At 38.1% G+C, this 9,588-nt stretch overlaps 1 long non-coding RNA gene across 1 annotated transcript in view; it reads right to left on the bottom strand.

Annotated features, from left to right (window-relative positions):
* The window catches only part of LOC120858383, a 43,124-nt gene extending 34,951 nt beyond the window's left edge, over positions 1-8,173 (bottom strand). Inside the window, exon 1 of the long non-coding RNA XR_005719853.1 lies at positions 7,926-8,173. This is a non-coding gene — a long non-coding RNA (uncharacterized LOC120858383). The remainder of the gene's footprint in view (positions 1-7,925) is intronic.
* Between the last annotated feature and the right edge of the window lie 1,415 nt (positions 8,174-9,588).

Genomic DNA, 9,588 nt, shown 5'->3' with positions numbered 1-9,588 from the left:
TGTGTGTGTGTGTGTGTGTGTGTGTGTGTGTGTGTGTGTGTGTGTGTTGTGCGCGCATGCGCAGTTGTGTCCAACTCTTTGCGACCCCATGGACTATAGCCCTGGTACCAGACTTCTCTATCCATGGAATTTTCCAGGCAAGAATACTGGAGCAGGTTGCCATTTCCTCTTCCAGGGGATCTCCCCCACCCAAGGATTGGATCTGAATCTCTTGCGTCTCCTGCACTGCCATGCAGATTCTTTATCACTGCGCCACCTAGGAAGTCCATCTGAGAAACTTGGTTATAATATCAGTATTTAACTCACAGAGTTCCTTTATTGTTGTTGTTCAGTTGCTAAGTCATGTCTGACTCTTTGCAACTCCGTGGACTGCAGCATGCCAGGCTCCTCTGTCCTCCACTATCTCCTGGAGGTTGCTCAAATTCATATCCAGGGTGGTGAGTCAACCACCCTATCTAACCATCTCATCCTCTGCTGCCCCCTTCTCCTTTTGCTTCACTCTTTCCCAGCATCAGGATCTTTTCCAATGAGTAAGCTCTTTGAATCAGGTGGCAAAAGTACTGAAGCTTCAGCTTCAGAGTCAGTCCTTCCAATGAATAATCAGGGTTGATTTCCTTTAGGAAAGCCTGGTTTGATCTCCTTGCTGTCCAAGGGACTCTCAAGAGTCTTCTCCAGCACCATAGTTCAAAAGCATCAATTCTTTGGCATTCAGCCTTCTTCATGGTCCAACTCTCACAAAATATTTTTTAAACCCAGTACATAAACAGCACTTCAGAGAAAAATTATATTTTAATAACACTAAAATTTAGGAAGAACGGAATGTCAGAATAAATGACTTTTATTCTTATATTTAACTTTAAGATGAAATTTTTATTTATACTTGTTTTTCTCATTTCTCCATGGAGCAGTGAATACATTATTTGTTCACTGTGTTTGAGAACCACTGGAAAGCCACATTTTCCAAAACCCCTACATTTCTATTTTTTTTTACTAATTCATAGTTAAAGGTTTTAAACTTAAAAAAAAGTGAATCATAGGATTTAAACAGTAGCTTTTGTGAACTATGCAAATAGAAGATAATAGAATCATAAGGTCACCTTTGTGACTTTGCAAGATGCAAATAATAGAGAAAAAAACATTATTTTTATATGGTTCTAAGAGAAAATAAAAGTGAAACTTAAACCCATTCTTTGGCCATGAAGCTTGACACCGCTACTTCTATTCTGAGAGGAATTCCTATAAAGTTCTTGAAGTAGAAATGAAATTTCTGAGCACCTAAGAGCCAAATCATTTGTGAAAGATCCAGACCTTGAATTAACTCCAAGCAAGACCTAGAAAGGAACACAGAATTCTTAGGGAAACCACATAAACTAATGGCAGCAAAGACATTAACCACTGATCTCTCCATCCATAATTGTCTCCATCTTGAAAACAATTTGTTTGGGATGAAGGATGCTATTGCATGATTTGTCAATCAGATTTCCAGGTCACTCACTAATTTTCAGGTACATATTTACCAAAGAGCTAATGGTAACAATTAGCATTTGATGAGCACACACTAGGTGCGTGCAGTGTTTGTGGCCTCCTCTCCTTTTATCACCACAGCTATTCTCTGTGACATGGCAATATTGTTCTCATTTCTATTTTAAAGGTGGCGGAACTGAAACTTGGAAGACATTAGAAACTAGGCTCAAAGTTTACATAGATGGAACCAGATCACAAACCGATACAGCTAACTCCATGGTCTTACTCTTAACCATAGTGCCACACTACTGTTCTAGATCCTATTTTATTGTTTTTAAATCTTAAGGGGAAATACAATAATACTTCCTCATCTCACAAGAAGAGAAAACATGCACCAGTCATAAATGAGCATCCTGGAAACGACCTGAACTACAGGAAATCTTCCATCACAGGCCAGGCTCCCTACTTTGTTACCCTTGGCAGATCCCAGCCTTGGCGTTCTCAGTTCTCTCTTTTTGAAATGAGTGATGTCTGAACAAACAAGGAATTCATAGGGGCAAAGGATTCAATTTTTTCTTTCCTTAAATTCAAAGTTGGCTCCTAGTTAACAATTTAGATGGGGGATAGTGTAGGAAAGGAAGAAGATGCTAAGATTCTTCAGTATTATTTTAGGAGATTGGCAATCACTTCATTTCTTTTAATTATACAGCTGCTGCTAAGTCATTTCAGTCATGTCCGACTCTGTGCGACCCCATAGACGGCAGCCCACCAGGCTCCCCCGTCCCTGGGATTCTCCAGGCAAGAACACTGGAGTGGGTTGCCCTTTCCTTCTCCAAATTATACAGCTAGTAAGGCCATTAGACCCAATCAAAAGATGGACACAAGACCTAGAAAGACATTTCCCCAAAGAAGACACAGATGGCCAACAGGCACATGAAAAGATGCTCAACATCACTAATTTTTAGAGAAATGCAAATCAAAACTACAATGAGGTACCACCTCACACCAGTCAGAAAGGCCATCATTAAAAAATCTACAAATAACAAATCCTGGAGAGGGTGTGGAGAAAAGGGAACTGTCCTACATTGTTGGGAATGTAGGCACTATAAAAATGTAGGCACTATAAAAAACAGTATGAAGAGTCCTCAAAAATCTAAAAATAGAGTTGCCATATGCTCCAACAATTCCACTCCTGGGCATATATCCAGACAAAACTATAATTCAAAAAGATACATGCACTTCAATGTTCACAGCAGCACTATTTACAATAACCAAGACATGGAAGCAATCTAATGTTTATTGAAAGATGAGTGGATAAAGAAGATGTGATATCTATATATTATATATTATAATAATGTATATAATATATATATAATGGAATATTATATGGAATAATGGAATATATATAATAATATATATATATAATGGAATACTACTCAGCCATGAAAAAGAATGAAATAATGCCATTTACGGCAACATGGATGGACACAGAGATTACCATAGTAAGTGAAGTAAGTTAGAAAGAGAAAGACAAATACCATATATCACTTACATGTGGAATCTAAAATATGACACAAATGAACATATCTATGAAACAGAAACAGACTCACAGACTTAGAGACTTGTGATTTCCAAGGGGGAGGGAGAGTGAGGGAAGGGTGGATTGGTAGTTTGGGACTAGCAGATGCAAACTATTATATATAGAATGGATAAACAACAAGGTCCTACCATATAGCACAGGATATATTCAATATGCTACAATAAACCATAATGGAAAAGAAATTTTTAATTTTAATTAAAAAAATAGTAAGGTCATCAAAATGATAGGCACACATGAAGAAGAAATTTATTTATGAATTATGGTACTGACAGCCAAGGACTGTGAAGGCTCTGAGATTATGCCCTGCAAATTAACCTGTAAGCCTGCCATGGATTCATGAATGATGGTACAAACCATGATACTCCTGAGTAAGACACAAAAGAATTTACTACTCAGACCAATACTGCTAACCAAAGTTTCAGCACATTCTTGCACTGGTTCCCAGAGTCCCAGAGTTCCCACAGGATGACAGGAAAGGGACCAGGTAACATGTGCACAAGCACTGGTTTGCATGACAGGAGAGGAACCCTGACTCTTTCATACCTCTCATTACATGTGTGTGTTCTGTCGTGTCAGACTCTTTTGCGACCCCATGGACTGTAGCCTGCCAGGCTCCTCTGTCCATGGGATTTCCCAGGCAAGAATACTGGAGTGGGTTGCCATTTCCTTCTCCAGGGGATCTTTCCAACACAGGAAGTGAATTCGTGTCTCCTGCATCCCCTCATTGCAGGAAGATTCTTTACCTCTTGAGCCATTGGAGCTTCCAGAATCTTTCATAATTGGCAGCAAATAAACCTGTTCCTTTGCTGCAGGAAGTAGTACTTCTATTTTCCAAGGCCATTTACTATACAAATATCTTTGAAAAGAGGGGCTGGAACCAGTACAATCAATGCCTCTGCTAACAAGACATGCAGAAATGTGAGACCCATGGGAAACTATCACCCAACAACAACCATTCTGCTTGTTACAAAAGTACATGTTTGAAGGATGTATCTTGTTTAGACTCACGGACTTTTCTAAATGCTGCAGCACCCAGAAATTATTTGCCAGGCTCTTAGGCTATTCCTTTTCGAAAGGGTCTGTTTTGCCACTACGCTTGTATTTTATGCAGATCCTAATGAGTCAGGATGGCTGGATGGCATCACCGACTTGATAGACGTGAGTCTGAGGGAACTCTGGGAGTTGGTGATGGACAGGGAGGCCTGGCGTGCTGCGATTCATGGGGTCGCAAAGAGTCGGACACAACTGAGTGACTGAACTGAACTGAACTGAATGAGTCAATGGATTCTAGAAATAGGAAAGTGTTCACACAAATGCAGTGTGGAAACTGACCCAGAGCATTCCAAGTTAACATGTTGTAAATGTAGAGTGTAGGTGGTTATACCAAGAAGACTGTTGTATACAATTTTCAATAGCAAAATGATCTCAATAAACAGTGATGAGGCTCTTTTTGGGCCCCATGGTGTGGCTTGGGAGATCTTAGTTCCCTGACCAGAGATTGAACCTGTGCCCCCTGCACAGGAAGCATGGAGTCTTAACTACTGGACTGCCAGGAAAGTTCCCGTGAGGCTTTTTTAAAAAGTATGATTCTTAAAGTCCAGATTGGGGCATATTGAATCCCCATCTACTCATTATCTCTTTTGAAAGATCAACTAAAAAGAAAAGGAGTATACTCTCTTAAGACCAGTTTTCTTATATGAATCCAAAATCTTGAGCTATGATATATATTGCCTACTCTACCCTTTATATGAACCAGAAATTAGACCTGCATTTAACAATCATTATGCTTAATTATGAATAAGAACACTATAAACATATTATTCCTTTATCATAGACCAAAGTACCACAGACCAATCTCATAGATGAGATTGCACATATTTGTCCAAGTGAATAAAATAAATATTATTTTCTTGTATTGTATTGACAGTCTCATTTATTTATTCAAGTCATACCACACAGCATGCAGAATCTTACTCACCAACCGGGGATCAAACTCACATCCCCTGCACCGGCAATACAGAGTCTTAACCACTCGACTGCCAGGGAAGCCCCAGTAATGATGATTCTTAATTGCACTCAAGTCAAACTAAATTTTGGGCAAAATACATTCACGTTAAAATGACATGGAAAGGCAGATGGTGGTTGTCAGTGTCGGGCCATGGGGTGGGAGAGGTGAAGGTGGTCAAAGGGTGTAAAATTTCAGTCATAAGATAAATATATATATTACATTGGGATATAATGTACAGCATGGTGACTATAGTTAACAATGCTGTTTTGCACATTTGAACGTTGCTAAGAGAGTGGATCTTAAAAGTTCTCCTTATAAGATAAAAATTATAACTGTTATTGTGGAAATCATTTTGCTATACACATATATCAAATCATTATGTTGTATACCTAAAACTAACACAGTGTTATATGTCAATTATATCTCAGTTTTTAAAAAAGAAAGAAATAGAATGTATAATGGTAATAATATACCAATGCCTATCAGTCCCACTGGCATTTTTTCAGATTTACCACAATCCAGTAAAGGGCCTCACACATAGTTGAAGTAGATAGTTGTCAAATGAGGAAAAATATTGATATAAATGAATAAGCACTCTTCTCTGTCATTTATACCTTGCTTACTCCACTTCTTCCTAAGGAATATTGGTTTCTTTTCCTCTCACCCATCAACACTATCCTCACCCAGAAACTGCACTAGTTCCTTCTTCCCAGTGGCTCACATGATTCTGAGTCTCATAGAACCATCTTCCAATAATTAAAAGCTTAATATAATGAGGTTCAGAGATCTATATTCAGAACATTCCTTTTAAGTGTTTCTTTTGCTTGCCATAATCTAGATAGCAGGCCTGAATTACAAAAATTAGAACAACCAATGAAGCTTAAAGGCAAACCATTCTGTTCCTCATATCCATAGGTTTATAGCTGAACTCCATGCAAGGCATTTTCATTGTCATTTCTCTAAATCTTTTGAATGTTGCTCTAAGTCTTATACTTTCCCATTTATTCCCACATGCAATGCCCCACATCATTCATAAAATGAAACAGTAGCAAAGATTTGCTGCTTCAAAAGGAGGACATACTGACGTTTCCATAAATTCATTTTACCCAAGTATAAATACCCAAATACTGACAAAAAAACATGGGAAAATGTGTCGTGATATAGAATTGTATCTCAAATATCGTTTTTGATGGTGTTTATCTGGCAGAGTCCTATATATCTGTGTTTCTGTAGCTTTGGATACACAGCACTATAATACATGAAATAGAATTGTCTCCTAATTTCAATAAGGCCTGCTTTGGCAAATGGTCAGAAATAAACCCAAAACTAACTGAAAGATAATTTTTTGATGTTTTAAGAAATGCAACATTCAATGGAATCAGAGGTTGGTCTCAAAAGAGATGTCATTCTCCTTCTTTGAGTCTCATAAAACACGAACACACACAAACATAAATATACACCCTGGAGAATACTTACCAAGAGCTAAGCTCTAAAGTTAAAGAATCTGTAGAAAATACAATGATGCACCTGAAAATATTGCCTCAGTATTTCAGTATTCAAAAGTTTTCATTCTCTCTTTTGTGTGATATTCAATTACACAGAAAGAAAACAAATGGAGTAAACAATGAAAATGGTATATGGGATTTTTTTCAATTACTATAAACTGCACTCTAAAACAAAATGACCATTTATGTAGCAATTGCATCTAATGATGTGCATTTTTCTCCTGTCAGGCTACACTTGATTTTAAAAATACCTTCTTTGGAGCCTCAAAGTACTAAACCCAGTCATTAACTCCTTTATAACAACAAATTATTTCTCCCCATAAATGCAAACAATAATAATCTTGCTCTAATCTTGACATTTCCGTCAAAAAAAAAAAAAACTTTTAAAACTTTGACATTTTACTAAGAAAGACTCAGTAAGGTATTTACATCTTTCTAGAAATATTTCATCAAGCCCACTGTGACCATTCTAAAACAGCAAAAAAGGAAAAGTATGAATCTTATTGCTTTAACTTAATGTATTGCTTTAGAATAAGAAAAAAGAAGCTACTCTTATGTACAAATGCAACACTGATAAAAATATCAAAGCATACATCTATAAGATTAATCTTCTAGAAAATTAAAATACTATAATTCTTTAGATTCACTTAAATGGCAATATTTAAGAGATGACTCAATAATTAAAATTTTGCTCCAAAAGATGAAAAAAACTAATTTAACACATTTAGACAGAAACTCTATATAACTTCCTCCATATAAATATATAATAACTATATATGTAACTATATATTCTATGTATATAGAATACATGCAACTGTAATGATATATTTATATAAGTAACTATACATTATACAAGTAACTATATATTTATATAAGTATAGATAATATATGAGTATATATTCATAAAAGTATTTTTATATTTGATATTATACATATAAATTAAATATATATAAGGGCTCAATCCCTGGGTTGGGAAGACCCCCGGGAGAAGGGAATACCCATTCTAGTATTCTGCCCTGGAGAATTCCATGGACTTTCCATGGGGTCCCAAAGAGTCAGACACAACTGAGCAACTTTCACTTCCACTTTCAAGAATATATATATGTATATATATTCACTGTCTAACTTACATCATTTGAGCTTGAACTGGTAAGGTATACAAAGTACTTACCATAGATGCCCCATTCTCCCCCCCAAAATTTTATATTTTAATAGGAAACATTCCTTTGAGTCAAAAAGAACTTAAATATCAATGACAAGCTAGTGATGACATTTGAAACTCTTCTGCCACATGGAAAGCAAACTCTAGCACCCATCTTCTCCCACACCTCAAAACAGTACTACATACCTGCAAAAGTTTTGGAGTTCCACCCATATACACCTGCCACAATGGGGCAGTCAGATAACAGATGTCACCACCTGCCAGTCTTCCTCCTGGAGATGATGCAGTGTGGTTCAAGAGCAATGGGCTCTGGAAGCCACAAACCTGGAATCCAATCCTTTTGCTAATGTTGAGTCTTGGACTGTTACTTCAGTTCAGTCGCTCAGTGGTGTCCGACTCTTTGTGACCCCATGAACCGCAGCACGCCAGGCCTCCTTGTCTGTCACCAACTCCTGGAGTTTACCGAAACTCATGCCCATTGAGTCAGTAATCCCATCCAGCCATCTCATCCTCTGTCGTCCGCTTCTCCTCCTGCCCCCAATCTCTCCCAGCATCAGGGTCTTTTCCAATGAGTCAACTTTTCGCATGCGGTGGCCAAAGTATTGGAGTTTCAGCTTCCATCAGTCCTTCCAATGAACACCCAGGACTGGTCTCCTTTAGGATGGACTGGTTGGATCTTGCAGTCCAAGGGACTCTCAAGAGTCTTCTCCAACACCACAGTTCAAAAGCATCAATTCTTCAGCGCTCCGCTTTCTTCACAGTCCAACTCTCACATCCATACATGACCACAGGAAAAACCATAGCCTTGACTAAACAGACCTTTGTTGACAAAGTAATGTCTCTGCTTTTGAATATGCTATCTAGGTTGGTCATAACTTTCCTTCCAAGGAGTAAGTGTCTTTTAATTTCATGGCTGCAGTCACCATCTGCAGTGATTTTGGAGCCCAAAAAGAAAAAGTCTGACACTGTTTCCACTGTTTCCCCATCTATTTGCCATGAAGTGATAGGACCAGATGCCATGATCTTAGTTTTCTGAATGCTGAGTTTTAAGCCAACTTTTTCACTCTCCTCTTTCACTTTCATCAAGAGGCTCTTTAGTTCCTCTTCACTTTCTGCCATAAGGGTGGTGTCATCTGCATATCTGAGGTTATTGATATTTCTCCTGGAAGTCTTTATTCCAGCTTGTGCTTCTTCCACCCCAGTGTTTCTCACGATGTACTCTGCATAGAAGTTAAATAAGCAGGGTGACAATATACAGCCTTGATGTACTCCTTTTCCTATTTGGAACCAGTCTGTTGTTCCATGTCCAGTTCTAACTGTTGCTTCCTGACCTGCATACAGGTGTCTCAAGAGGCAGGTCAGGTGGCCTGGTATTCCCATATCTTTCAGAATTTTCCACAGTTTATTGTGATCCACACAGTCAAAGACTTTGGCATAGTCAATAAAGCAGAGATAGATGTTTTTCTGGAACTCTCTTGCTTTTTCCATGATCCAGCGGATGTTGGCAATTTGATCTCTGGTTCCTTTCCTAAAACCAGCTTGAACATCTGAAAGTTCATGGTTCACATATTGCTGAAGCTTGGCTTAGAGAATTTTGAGCATTACTTTACTACTGTGTGAGATGAGTGCAATTGTGTGGTAGTTTGAGCATTCTTTGGCATTGCCTTTCTCTGGGATTGAAATGAAAACTGAACTTTTCCAGTCTTGTGGCCACTGCTGAGTTTTCCACATTTGCTGGCATATTGAGTGCAGCACTTTCACAGCATCATCTTTCAGGATTTGAAATAGCTCAACTAGAATTCCATCACCTCCACTAGCTTTGTTCATAGTGATGCTTTCTAAGGCCCAG

Source organism: Oryx dammah, unplaced genomic scaffold, assembly GCF_014754425.2.
Source record: "Oryx dammah isolate SB20612 unplaced genomic scaffold, SCBI_Odam_1.1 HiC_scaffold_29, whole genome shotgun sequence".
Lineage (NCBI taxonomy): Eukaryota > Metazoa > Chordata > Mammalia > Artiodactyla > Bovidae > Oryx > Oryx dammah.
This window is presented reverse-complemented; position numbering and strand designations above follow the sequence as displayed.